This window comes from Hyperolius riggenbachi, unplaced genomic scaffold (genome assembly GCF_040937935.1).
Source record: "Hyperolius riggenbachi isolate aHypRig1 unplaced genomic scaffold, aHypRig1.pri scaffold_165, whole genome shotgun sequence".
In the NCBI taxonomy this organism is placed as follows: Eukaryota; Metazoa; Chordata; class Amphibia; order Anura; family Hyperoliidae; genus Hyperolius; species Hyperolius riggenbachi.
In genome coordinates, this window is record NW_027152376.1 from 258173 (window position 1) to 273097 (window position 14925).

Below are 14925 nucleotides of genomic sequence, written 5' to 3' on the forward strand. Positions count from 1 at the left end.
TTGTTATGTCAACTTCTGTTATTTTGCTTAAAATTTAAATAAAGTAAAAAGCTGCTTTCATCAGGGAGTGATCAGTGGCTGTAATGGAGGGATGTAGAATGGCTCCTACCTCCGTTGCCCAGCCTATTTAATTGCCACCAGGGCCGGATTTCTGGCAAGGCCACATAGGCCATGGCCTAGGGCACCAGAATTTTAGGGGCGGCTCAGTGAGGGGCAGTAAAGCTGTTATATGCAGCCATCCCGATCTACAAAGACAGCTTTAAGCTTTGAACTCTCTGTCCTGTACTTGTGTCGTCCCTGCAAGACCTGTAAGCTCTATCCTGCAGGTACACATCAGCCTAACTCTCATGGTGACACAATGGGTCCATCATTAACGAGATGGCAAACATAACGGTTCTTAAGGAAAATAACTTATAATCTATACGCGTATTACTAAAATAGTTATTGTCTGTGACATCCAATGATGGAAAGTAAGGAGAATTCTCATTGGGGCACACAGAGATAACAACCATACAGATGGTATAGTTGGCCTTGGGCGGTAAAAAGTACAAATCCGGCCCTGATTGCCACTCCCCCTGAAGTGTCAGCACTGCTGATACAAGCTGGATTCACTAAAGCATAACTCATTTATCACGTGTAAAGGCTTTGCACGTGCTAACTTAGGTGCAAAGTGGCTTTTCACTGCCATGCCAACACTTAGCACCCTTTAGTGAATCGAGGCCACAGTGATCATAGCGTCACTTTGCAGCGCCAGGGAGAGAGCAGCGTTATTGATCCCAGCCTGCAGGTATCCATCCCAGCCACATTGGAGGCAAGGTACCTTAAACAACCCTTATGATCTGCAAGCATGTTTCCAACACTGTGCTGCCGGTAATGTTATGTACAGGGAGGGGCATTTATATGGATACACCCCATATACCACACCATAATTTATTTATTTTTTGTTCCAACAGTCTTGGTGGGATCTATCTAATGTGGGTTAGTGTCAGATCAATAGCCGGTGGTTTTGTTTAACTTCACCATCCACACAAAATGGTGTATCCATATAAATGGCCATATTGAGGTGTATCTATATAAATGGCCCACCCTGTATTAACACATTAACAGTAGCACAGTGTGGGGAAGATGCATGGAGATCATGCAGGCTCATCTGCTCCAGGTATCTTGCCTCATACATGTAAAAAACATATAAAAATGTATAGGATAATAATCGCAAAATATATTTAAAAATTATATAAAATATATTTTAAAAAAGGACAACTACTATCTGTGTGACAAGACAATGGTAGTAATTAATCCCAATTTGAAAATATCTATATACAAAAAAAAACCTCATAAGGAGTATATCTATAAAAATAATTTTGTAAGCTTTATTTTCATAAGCACTGTGACAATGCATTTCTCGGCATCAGCTGCTTCCTCGGATTAACAATATGCCAAAAATAGCGTGTGTCCGGGACAGGAGAGCGTCTTCCTGACCCGGACTTTTTACAGATCTACTCTTTGTGAGGTGTTTTTTTTTTTTTTTTTTTTGTGTATAGAAATTTCCAGATTGGGATTAATTCCCATTGGGTGCCTCCTGTCTTTATCTTGTCTAAAATACCCTGCATTTGTTGGGTTTGTACCACACAATTTCATTGAGATAAAAAAAAATTTGAGAGCGACCATACCGCTACACCTGAAAGACCGAGTTGGGATGGTACTTCTCCACATGTCTATATGAGTGGTTGCATCTGGTGGCAACCCTCCTTTTGTAAGTATACATTCTATTGTTTTAATTTATCTATCACAACAAAATGATATTGCACCAGATTGGGCTCCCGGTATCCTCATGTTCCTTTCTGTTTTTTTTACCAGTACGAAGATTATCTGTGTGGGTAGACATATACTTGAGGATAAGTCAACCCACTTCCAGCTTAACCACCCTGGCGTTCCATTTATTGCAGCTGCGGGTGGCTTTTATTTTTTTTTTAAAGTGTTAAAGTTAGTGCAGCTAGCACTAGGCTAGCCACACTTTCCCTCCAAGTCCCCGCCACTGTTTCCCCCCACCCTCCGATCGCTGCCGGCAATATTTACCTGGCCACGATCCCACAAGAGCCGCAACTTCTCCATCTGGCTTCAGGCATTGCTATGGTGATGATCAGACATGACATCATGCGCAGTTCCGATCACCGCCATATTGACCCCTGGAGGCTATGGAGAGGCTGCACCGGCGCGGGCTCCGGGGGAGGGGGGATCAGAGCGCGCTGGCGGCAATCGGGGGGCTGATGTAGCTAGCCAAGTGCTAGCTACACATCCCACAGAAAATTTTATTAAAGACCCTCCAGGGGCTAAGCAACCCACCGCGGCGGTAATGGATGAGATGAGTTCGTCATTACCGCCAAGGTGGTTAAGAGGATTAAATATTGGGGTCGACTTATATTCAAGTATATACGGTAGATAGAATTTAAGTATTACACAAAATAAAACTGCTAGTGTGCTCAGTTGTTCATAATACTTCCATGTGAAGAGTTGCCAAAGTTTAGCAATTAAGCATAGAGCAAACATAAATAAGCAAAGTCTAGTTTAATACATGGAAGAAAAAATGTTCAGATGATTTGCTAAGTTTTCTCTGGTTCAGGAATGCAATAGTTTGGGAAAAGTTCCTTAGACAGGCTACAGATAAGAGACACAAATGAGGACTGAATCGGGAGCCTTTCCATCAGACATGGAGAAAATTTGGCCTGAGTGTGATTATTTTAATAGTCTGCGAAGCAGAGCATTAACGTTCATCCATTTTCTTTTGTTTCAGTTGTGACATTTTCTACTGTTGAGAACTCCAACCCAATCACTTCTGCTGGACGGGAGAATACTGATTATACTGCTTTACCACCAGCAACCATGGGAAACATTCTTGGTAAGTTGATGATGATGATATTATTATTATTATTATTATTATTATCATCACGATTATCTTCCTATTCACTATGGGCTTGATACACTAAAGCTTGCTAACAGGGTCCCCAACCGTCCCGGATTCATCGGACAGTCACGGGTTGGGGGAGGGGTCCCGCTGTCCCGGGATATCCCCCCTTGTGTCCCAGCAGGCAGAGGTGAGGCATGAGGAGAGAAAGAAACGATTGAGGCACCAGCTGCAAAACCGTGTACTAATGCGGCGAGGAGCAGAGTGGACATCACTCCTTGTGGGGTATATGTGCCCAGTATATGTAGCCAGGGGTATATGTGCCCAGTATATGTAGTCAGGTGTATATGTACCCAGTATATGTAGCCAGGGGTATATGTGCCCAGTATATGTAGCCAGGGGTATATGTCCCAGTATATGTAGCCAGGGGTATATGTGCCCAGTATATGTAGCCAGGGGTATATGTGCCCAGTATATGTAGCCAGGGGTATATGTGCCCAGTATATGTGCCCAGTATATGTAGCCAGGGGTATATGTGCCCAGTATATGTAGCCAGGGGTATATGTGCCCAGTATATGTAGCCAGGGGTATATGTGCCCAGTATATGTAGCCAGGGGTATATGTGCCCAGTATATGTAGCCAGGGGTATATGTGCCCAGTATATGTAGCCAGGGGTATATGTGCCCATATGTAGCCAGGGGTATATGTCCCAGTATATGTAGCCAGGGGTATATGTCCCCAGAAAAAGTAGTCAGGTGTATATGTACCCAGTATATGTAGCCAGGGGTATATGTGCACAGTATATGTAGCCAGGGGTATATGTCCCCAGTATATGTAGCCAGGGGTATTGGGCAGAAGAGGAAAGAAAAGATTGAGGCACCAGCCGCAAAGCAGTGTACTAATGCGGCGTGGAGCAGAGCGGACATCACTCCTTCCTGCCTCTCTCTCCATCATGGCCCCCCTCGTGAGTCCCCATCATGAAATGGAGAGATCGTGTGCAGCGGCCAGCGGGTGTTTAGTTTACATACCATTCGGTGACCGCCTTCCTACTTCCTGTTTCCGCGAAACAGGAAGTAGGAAGCCGGCCGGTGGAACGGTAATGTAAACTAAATACCCGCTGGCCGCTGCGCACGATCTCTCCATTTCATGATGGGGACTCATAGTTCCCATATGACGGTTCATAAAAGCTGAAAGGTTGTGAGTAGATGGGAGACTACCTCCTAATGTTCCGCACACAAAAAAATAAGTTTGTAGATTGTGAAACCCAGGAAGCTGTCTGGAAGGGCTGAAGAGACAGATACATTATGCGAGACTTGCTAGAATATTAAGTCAAGACAGAGTGTAACCCTAGAGGCTGATAAATCCGGATTGCAATATTGGCTATGCGGCTGGATGCTGATGACAGGAGTACCTTTGTGATCTTAAATAGATGGTTGCAATTTGAAAACTTTTTGAGAAAGTAGATGGCAATAACTTGAAGCATCACTGCATAATGATCAGTCAGCAGAGTGTCAGGTTGCTGGCAACTTGCAATACTGTGTGAATGGTAATGTTTCAGAGGCCTTCAGGTGTGCGACGGTTGAGGGTCCACATATGTCAAGTTGTGTGAAGGAGGAAGTGTTTAATCCCGTGACGCTCGTGGAACGCATCGTGGGAGGCGCCGAGGGACGGACCAAAGATGTCAGACAGGTAAGCTTGCCCCTCCCATCCCACACAGGTATCTGGGTGAAATCCGGATAGCAACTATCCAGGTTTCACCCGAATTCAGATTTGAGCATCCCTAGCGATCATAATAGACACACATAATGATCAGATCTGGTACCTCTCCATCAGAAATGGAGAGATATGGTCTGAGTGAAATTACATGTTTTTTCTATGTCTACAGAGCACAGCATTACAATGTTACCATTTTCTTGTTTCAGGTTACACAGCTTCTACTGCTGAGAGCCCCATGGAAACCACTTCTGGTAACACATTATTAATCTTTATTTACAGCTTCCTATCAACTATGTCTACAATGTTTGTGTCTGTGCAACTCTGGCTGTTCATAAAACATCCTAGCCTATTTTTGAATTTTTTTTTTTTTATGTTCAGTGTGTGGGAAATCATGACGTGGGGTCGCCCCCTCCCATAGGAAAGAATGGCGAACATACAGCAGTGATTAACCTCAAGATTAGTGCAATTGTAAATATTGAGGCGACAATGTCGACTTTTTCGGGCTAGACCCTTCATCAGGCCTCCACATGTAAAGACAAATCTAAAAACAATAAATCTAAAACCATTAGAATCATATAGTGATAAGATGCAACTAAAGAGTGAAGCATAATGTGAGCTGGTGCAAAGAAAATAAAAAGTGAAAAGCTTGAGTAGTAATATACAGTACCACTGGTGTGACGACAAGATTGTTATCGTAAAGAAAGGAACAAAGGAAAAAGATACCAGGAACCCTGAAAAAAAGTGATAAGCAACAAATGCCACCAACCAAATGGCAAACTCCAGATTGAGAAATAGATAAAGGGGTACCTGTATAGTTAACACATGTTCTTAAAAAAATAAATAAAAAAAAAATAAATGCTGGACAATATGAAGCCAGGTATGACCACCCATAAAATTATAAAAAAAATATATCTAGATCCTATCACTAAACTAATAAAAAAAAAAAAAAAAAAGCAAACAAACAAATCACAGGAAGTGACCAATCAGTAACTATGGAAATTGTTGCACACGTTAATTACAGTAGGAAACTTTTTTTTGATACTCTGGAAAAATGGATGGGGCAGGCATCAAAAATTATAATGGCCTAAATGGGAAAGACAAAATATAATGGCCACAGTGAATAAACTACTAAATAAAAATGACATGCTCAATACAGTCTTATAGGTATATCCATTATCACAGTACAATCACTATCTAAGCAATTCATAAATTGAAAACCACAAACTACTACTTTACTCATCCAATTTTTGAGAACAGGAACCGCACATGGCAGGAGCTGAAGGAGAATGGCAACTAAGGTGAACAGGGGTTTAAATCCCCCTAACTCCACCCATAAGGGCTGAACCCAAGAGCTCAAGAGTCAATGTAAAACATGACCAAATAAGGTAAAAACTGATCAAAGGGGGTCAGACCATCAGGAATCCGCCTGCAAAGCATGCTGGGCAGAAGTTGCGTAATGCGTAATAACGCATCCAAAAATACGCATGGAACGCATAGAAGTATACAGGGAATGCATAAAAGGTTGTGGGCCAGACAGGGGATGTAGCTGAGGTTTCCCCTGCCGATGGACACAACCAGGTTGGCCCCATTTTCAGACACCACCTCTCTGACTCTAAGGCCTCTGGGGATCAGCCAACTCCTCTTCTGCTCTCCGAGTTTGGCCAGGATGTGGGCTGCTGTCAGTTTGGCCTTCTCCAGGCTGACCATCTCCAGCAGCGCTTGGCAGTGGCGGGGCTTAACGCTGCTGCTGAGGCGGGGGTGTTTGGCAGCAGTGGGTGTGCCGGAGGATGGAACCGGATCAAAGGAACCTGCTGCACTTCCCATGAACTGGTTGTTCCATGAGGCAATGGTCACATGGACCTGCTCACCCACCGCATGATCCAGCCCACCTTCCATGTCGGCCATCACAAACTGGTGCGTGCTGGGATGGCCGTGCGTGAAAAATAGTGGTGGCTAGGGAATGGCCAATCCGGTGTTGCACACTGTAGTAGTGCATGCATGTCGCTCCCCTCCTGCACAAAGGAGTACGGCAGGAGCTGGGAGGACGTGGCCCATGCAAGCAAGCCGTTCAGCTGGTGGCTGCGACGGCTACTGGGAGGCTGAGCCCTGACAACGCCAAGAAAGGACTCGCTCACAACCTCTGCTCAGCCTCAGTTTGCACACATTGCAGATGGCAAACTTGCTGTCCACTGTGGGCAGACTGAAGAAATGCCAGATTGGGGACGTGAAGATTCTCCCTGTGGTGGTTGGGGGTTGAGTGGTGCGGCTGGTGGTAGTGGCATAAGATGAAGCAGCAGGCTGTGGGTCCCGCATTCCATGCCCACTGCTGCTCCTGCCACTGTCTGCAATACTTATGCTCTGTGCCAGACCCACAAACGCATCCTCCTCCTCCTCAGAGCTGACACCCCCATCCTGTGGATGGTAGTCACGGTCCTTTACCTCGTCATCATCATTCTCCCCCTCCTCAAACAACTGCTGGGATGATGAACCCCTCCCCCCCCCCCCCCAAACTCTTCTGCTGCCACAACAACCACCGTCTCCATCTCAAACTCCTCCTCATCACCCAATGTGCCCATCCTCAGAATCTCCTTCTCAAAGTCGCTCGTAACAGCCTTGATTTCGCTCGTGGTGTCTGGAGGGAAAAGCGAGCTCACTGAGGGTAGGCTGCCTGCTGGGGTCGACATGACCTCTCCAGCCACTGCTGGGTGTCTGCTGCTGCTCCTGCGAACACTAGTGGGGGTGGAGATCTCTGTTGTAGAGCTGGTGGTGGTCTGCTCGTCCACCATCAGCTCCATCACAGGCTCAGTGTCTTTCTCCTACAATTTGCACCAACGACCCTGCTGGAAAATGGCTGCTACACGCTGCTGTGCCTCTGCAGCGTGACTCCCCCCTAAGAGCTGGGCGGCCAGTGCATCCACGGCCAGTGGCTAGCAGCGGAATCGACTGACACAGACCTGTCGATGGTGGCAACAATGCTGCTCCCTCCCCTCTTGCCCTTGCTTTTCATGCTGCCCCTCCTCTGGCTGCAAGTGCCAGCAGACATAATACAACTTTTATATATCCAAATGAAGTGGGGTACTTGTCCTTTATTCAAATGTAAGTAGCAGCAGCGTGGCAGCAGAGTAGCAGACACTGACACACTTTGTGTCTATCTAACAGCACTGCAATTAAATTAAGCTATAGAATAAAATCACACTTGGAACACTGCGCTCATATAAGGGACTACTCCATCCTCAAGGAATGTATGCTGTAAATAAATTTAAAATGTCATGCAAGAGTCCATGTACACGCGCCAAATAACCAATAGTGTGCTGCTGTATTCAATATACACAATATAGAATAAAATCACACTTGGAAAACTGCACTCATATAGATGACTCCTCAAACTTCAAGGAAATTGTACTGGGACTCAGGGAGTCAAGATTTGTTCAAAAGTCCATGTACAAGCACCACATACACACAACAGAGTCCTATATCATGTAACAGGTGTGGAGCGCAGCTATTCAGTGTGTGTACCACTCATAGACATAAATAGAAGATAATGGCTGCGCTTCTGTTTGTGCTTGTGTTCCTTCCAGTATAAAACGGGTAAAACGCCCCCCCGGCAGGTGGGGACTCACCGGATGGTGAGGCCTTCAGGGCCCGATGTCGCGTTTGGGGTATTGGCCACCCAACAGCCTCTCTGGCACCTCCGGTCCTTCAGGGACTCAAGTTCATCACCAGCTGTATATAATAAAAATGGAGACTCCTCACCGCGTAAAAGTCTACTTATGGCTTTATTCATTTTAAAATATGCATATATATGCAAGAATGATCAGCAAAAAAGTTCCAGTAATAAGTGTTCCCAACATGGGATAGTAACAACTCAATATGAGCAATTAGGGGTCACTTAAAGCAAAGAAATGCACTTCTCTGGGGAGGGTAGAGCACCCAGGGACCAACTAACAGCCTGCCCGGTGTCCACAGATGGTACTCCCACTATCAGTGATAATACTAGTGCTCACTGCAAGGAATAAAAACAGCTTCTACGTGAATACCGCCGTCGCGTCTGACCAGACATTCGCGCTGACGTCATGCCGCTATTCCGCCCCGGCAACTCCTCAGGGGCTCAAGTAATGGAGTAATGGAGACACTGCACACTGTCTGTATATAGACTGTCACACTCTAACAGCACTACAATTAAATTAAGCTAACTCAGTACAAATTGGCTATATATAACTGGTAGTAGTAGCAGCAGCAGCAGCTCCTCAACTAACGGAGTGACAGGAGCACACACTAACTGTCTGACTGTCACACTGACTCTAACAGCAGCACTGCAGTAACTATCTGTAGTAAATAAAGCTAACACAGTAGTAGTACTCTAACAACTAACTCCACAATAACACTAGTAGTACAGTAATCTAATCCCTAACCTACAGGCTATACCAGGCATGGTAATCAATTTTATGCACAAGCAGTGTCATTAATTGCTTGGGACTTATTACTCACTCAAATGTGGAGATGAGGCCAACCTGAACTGTGAACATATACTAAACTGAAAAGAAAATTGGTTACACAGCCTCATAAAGTATACCAAGTCACGTTTATTGTATCAAATGTTAAAAGACACCGATCCTCAGACAATTTGCCATAGGTCAGTTGTTCCCCAGATAATCCCCATAAAAACAGTTACTGCGGATAACATATATGACGCTGACTGCGTTCCAGATAGCAACAATTCAATGTGTTAAGCATATAAACAAAACTGTGTCTGGCCAGAAACATCAATTTTGCTGCACCTATCCTTGCATCCGCGCATTCATTCACCACATATACATGTGCCCAGATATTGGATATGGGGGGCCCCCTTTATATTAACTTGGATTCCTCCAAATGGTTCAGTTCATCATGGTATTATCAGAACTTGAATTAGCAGCCACTTGATCACAGCAAACAAGGGTAGATCTCACCCATATCAATTGTAGGTATCTCATCCAGGAAACTTCTGCTGGTCCGTGTGGCAGAGTCCTGTTGACAGGCTTGGGAGCGTGATGCTGTTAGCTCCACCATGCCACAGCTCTCTTGCACGGAGAACGCCAGCCCGGAATTCCGTGCCCCACGTGTGTGTGATGATGCTGCGGTGCGCGCAGCCGCGTCAGCTCCGCCCACCGACGCGTTTCACGTCCCAATTGGACGTTTCATCAGGGTGTGGTCTTACTAGCAAACGTCACCTCCTATGTAGTGGTTTAGGCTCCGCCCACCGCATCTCCGTTGCCATGCTCACCATTCGTATTTACTGCATAGACTGTATGCGGTGCGGCTTGTATACATATCACTCTGTAAGACAGCCTTTCATGTTATTATATTCAGGCAGACCATATCTATACTTGATGTTCTGAGTTCATATGTATGTCATTCTCAAAAACTTTTTCCTTTATAACAATTGAGTTTAGTGGACACGCCACATCTGCACAGTAAACGTCCATAGCGGAGGAAGACCGCAAGGAAAGAGAGTCCATACATGCAATTCATAGCATAGTTCATCGTTCAGGGATGTCATGATTAGCCTATCAGGTCAGTTCACGCTGTACATTTACATGACAGTTCCAAGTATGGTTGACTATTACTTGGGCATATATTGTCCTTAAGGGCACAATAGTCATTCACTGCGGATCCGTCCATACCCATGCTTTACCCATTTCTTCTCAAAATTAGTTAGAATATGCACCAACTGATCATGGGCAAGCCCTACAGTGGACAGCAATTTGATGCCAAATGATATGGTTGGTTCAACATATCAATATCTATTGGCTCTAAGGAAGGGGGACAGGTCTAATTCGGCATTTAACCCTTTAGGTGCCACTGTACCAAGTTTAAAGATCCACATTGCCTCCTTACAATAGAGTATTTCATCAAAATCACCACGTCTGTTCGATATCTTTAAATTATAAATCCCCTTGACTGTGGTTCCCTTCAAGCTGTTCTGATGACATTCTCTATAATGGTCATAAATGACCCCTGTCGATTTCCCCTTGGTTATCTTTCCAAAATGTTCGAGAATCCTCTCCTTCAATGCCCTTTTGGTCTTGCCAATATAGCCTAGTCCACAGGGACACTGTATCATATAAACTACCTTTTTAGTGTCACAGTTTATAAAGGATCTAATGGCAAACTTTTTGTTGCCACTACTATCATAGAACACATTGGCATGATCAACATATGGGCATAGCTTACATTTAGAACACTTGAACATCCCTGTGGGCTTCCTACTGTCAAGCCACGTCACAGGGTTCTTTTGTAGTTCACTATGCACCAACCGATCCTTTAAATTGGGCGCTCCCAAAACAAGTGTTCAGGTATTTTTGAACACGGTTGAACAAGAACTTTGGAATTTAAGGTTGTTTCCCCCTAAAAATGAAAAGAACTTAACACCACAGGAACAATTAGCGTTGGAGGAACTCCAAAAGGCCCCCCATCTAGTAATTAAACCCAGTGACAAAGGGGGAAACGTTGTCCTCATGGATGAGGAAAAATATGTGCAGGAGATTCAAAGACAACTAAATGATACCAATACATATCGAAAACTTCGGGACAATCCTTTCCCGTTAATCAAGGAACAGGTCAATAGCCTTGTTGATGAAGGTCTATGTGAAAAAATATTAACCAAGAAAGAGTATGATTATTTGACTGTGACTACCTTTAATGTGCCAACCCTATATATCATCCCCAAGGTGCACAAATCTATGGAAAATCCTCCAGGACGACCAATCGTTTCGGCGATTGGGAGTCCCACTCAGCGTTTGGGACAGTACATAGATAGAAAGGTTTGCCCATTGGTCCAAGCATTACCGTCCTACATACAGGACACACGTGATGTTCTGAGTGTCCTGGCCGGGTTCGAGGTGCCCCCGGGATCCGTCCTTGTCGGGATCGACGTGGAGTCTCTCTACACGTCGATCCCACACGAGGAGGGGCTCCGGGCAATGTCCTTCTTCCTCCGTGAGCGGCATCCCTCTGCAACAGCCCACAATGCATTTATTGTGGAGGCAATGAAATTAATTCTTACTAGGAATTGTTTCGTATTTGAAGGCCAATTTTATCAACAATTACGCGGTACGTCGATGGGGGCGTCGTGTGCACCAGCCTATGCATGTTTACATTTGGGACTCTGGGAACGGGAACAGGTTTATCCCAGCCCAGAGTTCGGTGCACACGTCGCCCTCTGGATTAGATTTATTGACGACGTGTTAATGGTATGGAGAGGTACCATTGAGGAATTGGAACAATTCATACTTAAATTGAACATCAATACTGAGAATATTCGTTTGACCTTCACCTTTGGGAGGGAGATCCCATTTTTGGATCTCTTGTTGAAAGTGGAGGGTCAGGCGATAATAACTACATCGTATCGTAAGCCTACGGCTGGCAATACGGTATTACATGCGACCAGCCACCACCCGTCGTCTCTAAAGAAGGGAATCCCATACGGGCAGTTCCTCCGTTTAAGGAGGAATTGCTGCAGGGATGAAGACTTCAGAAATGAAGCACGCAATATGTATCAGCGGTTTCGCGAGCGCGGATATCCGCATTCGGTATTGCGGAATGCTTTGCGGCGGGCTTGGGACTTGGACCGGCAGAAATTGCTGGCCCCTAGGGGGATGCCGCACAGAACGGAGGGAGATGGGCACATGCGCCTCGTGACCGGCTTTGGGGCCCATTGGAACAATCTACGTGAACTATTGAGCAGATTTTGGCCAATACTCACCTCTGATAAAGAAATTGAAAAAATAGTGGGTCCGAGGCCACTCTTAACTGCCAGAAGAGCGCCCAATTTAAAGGATCGGTTGGTGCATAGTGAACTACAAAAGAACCCTGTGACGTGGCTTGACAGTAGGAAGCCCACAGGGATGTTCAAGTGTTCTAAATGTAAGCTATGCCCATATGTTGATCATGCCAATGTGTTCTATGATAGTAGTGGCAACAAAAAGTTTGCCATTAGATCCTTTATAAACTGTGACACTAAAAAGGTAGTTTATATGATACAGTGTCCCTGTGGACTAGGCTATATTGGCAAGACCAAAAGGGCATTGAAGGAGAGGATTCTCGAACATTTTGGAAAGATAACCAAGGGGAAATCGACAGGGGTCATTTATGACCATTATAGAGAATGTCATCAGAACAGCTTGAAGGGAACCACAGTCAAGGGGATTTATAATTTAAAGATATCGAACAGACGTGGTGATTTTGATGAAATACTCTATTGTAAGGAGGCAATGTGGATCTTTAAACTTGGTACAGTGGCACCTAAAGGGTTAAATGCCGAATTAGACCTGTCCCCCTTCCTTAGAGCCAATAGATATTGATATGTTGAACCAACCATATCATTTGGCATCAAATTGCTGTCCACTGTAGGGCTTGCCCATGATCAGTTGGTGCATATTCTAACTAATTTTGAGAAGAAATGGGTAAAGCATGGGTATGGACGGATCCGCAGTGAATGACTATTGTGCCCTTAAGGACAATATATGCCCAAGTAATAGTCAACCATACTTGGAACTGTCATGTAAATGTACAGCGTGAACTGACCTGATAGGCTAATCATGACATCCCTGAACGATGAACTATGCTATGAATTGCATGTATGGACTCTCTTTCCTTGCGGTCTTCCTCCGCTATGGACGTTTACTGTGCAGATGTGGCGTGTCCACTAAACTCAATTGTTATAAAGGAAAAAGTTTTTGAGAATGACATACATATGAACTCAGAACATCAAGTATAGATATGGTCTGCCTGAATATAATAACATGAAAGGCTGTCTTACAGAGTGATATGTATACAAGCCGCACCGCATACAGTCTATGCAGTAAATACGAATGGTGAGCATGGCAACGGAGATGCGGTGGGCGGAGCCTAAACCACTACATAGGAGGTGACGTTTGCTAGTAAGACCACACCCTGATGAAACGTCCAATTGGGACGTGAAACGCGTCGGTGGGCGGAGCTGACGCGGCTGCGCGCACCGCAGCATCATCACACACACGTGGGGCACGGAATTCCGGGCTGGCGTTCTCCGTGCAAGAGAGCTGTGGCATGGTGGAGCTAACAGCATCACGCTCCCAAGCCTGTCAACAGGACTCTGCCACACGGACCAGCGGAAGTTTCCTGGATGAGATACCTACAATTGATATGGGTGAGATCTACCCTTGTTTGCTGTGATCAAGTGGCTGCTAATTCAAGTTCTGATAATACCATGATGAACTGAACCATTTGGAGGAATCCAAGTTAATATAAAGGGGGCCCCCCATATCCAATATCTGGGCACATGTATATGTGGTGAATGAATGCGCGGATGCAAGGATAGGTGCAGCAAAATTGATGTTTCTGGCCAGACACAGTTTTGTTTATATGCTTAACACATTGAATTGTTGCTATCTGGAACGCAGTCAGCGTCATATATGTTATCCGCAGTAACTGTTTTTATGGGGATTATCTGGGGAACAACTGACCTATGGCAAATTGTCTGAGGATCGGTGTCTTTTAACATTTGATACAATAAACGTGACTTGGTATACTTTATGAGGCTGTGTAACCAATTTTCTTTTCAGTTTAGTATATACCAGGCATGGGCAAACTTGGCCCTCCAGCTGTTGAGGAACTACAAGTCCCACAATGAAATGCAGGAGTCTGACAGGCACAGTCATGATTCATAAAGGCAAATGCATTGTGGGATTTGTAGTTACTTAACAGCTGGAGGACAAAGTTTGCCCATGCCTGGGCTATACTGTAGCTAAGGCTAGCAGCAGGCCTACCCTGCGCACACAGGCCCTAACCTAGCCTAGCAGCTGCAGCACTGAGTCTTACTGTCACTGACTAAAATCAAAATGCAAGCTAGCTAACTACAAAACAATACAATACTGGTGTAGTAAAGGTGTTTAGGAGCAAAAACGCTAGGTTTAGAATGTTTGAAAAGCACTTGCTTGGCCAACGGCACTGGAGATATCTCTCAGTGAGCAGTCCCAAAAGCAAGGATGAGATTTTGCAAATGATGCCCGCCTTATATACAGGAGGGGTTGGCCAGGGTTCCCCTCTGTGATTGGTTGCTAGGGCCTCGGCTGGGAGCCCTCTGGCTCAATGATGTCAATGGACGTCATCTCCGCGGTTACGCTATTCAAATTCAGTATTCGAACTAGGTATAAGTCCGAATACCTAATGCAAATTCGAGTGTACACTTTATAGAGCTATCCGGACTCGGTATTTGAACCCGAATACTGGAAAAACAGTTTGAGTATTCGTTAGTTTGAATATCCGGAATCCTGATGAGCACGTGT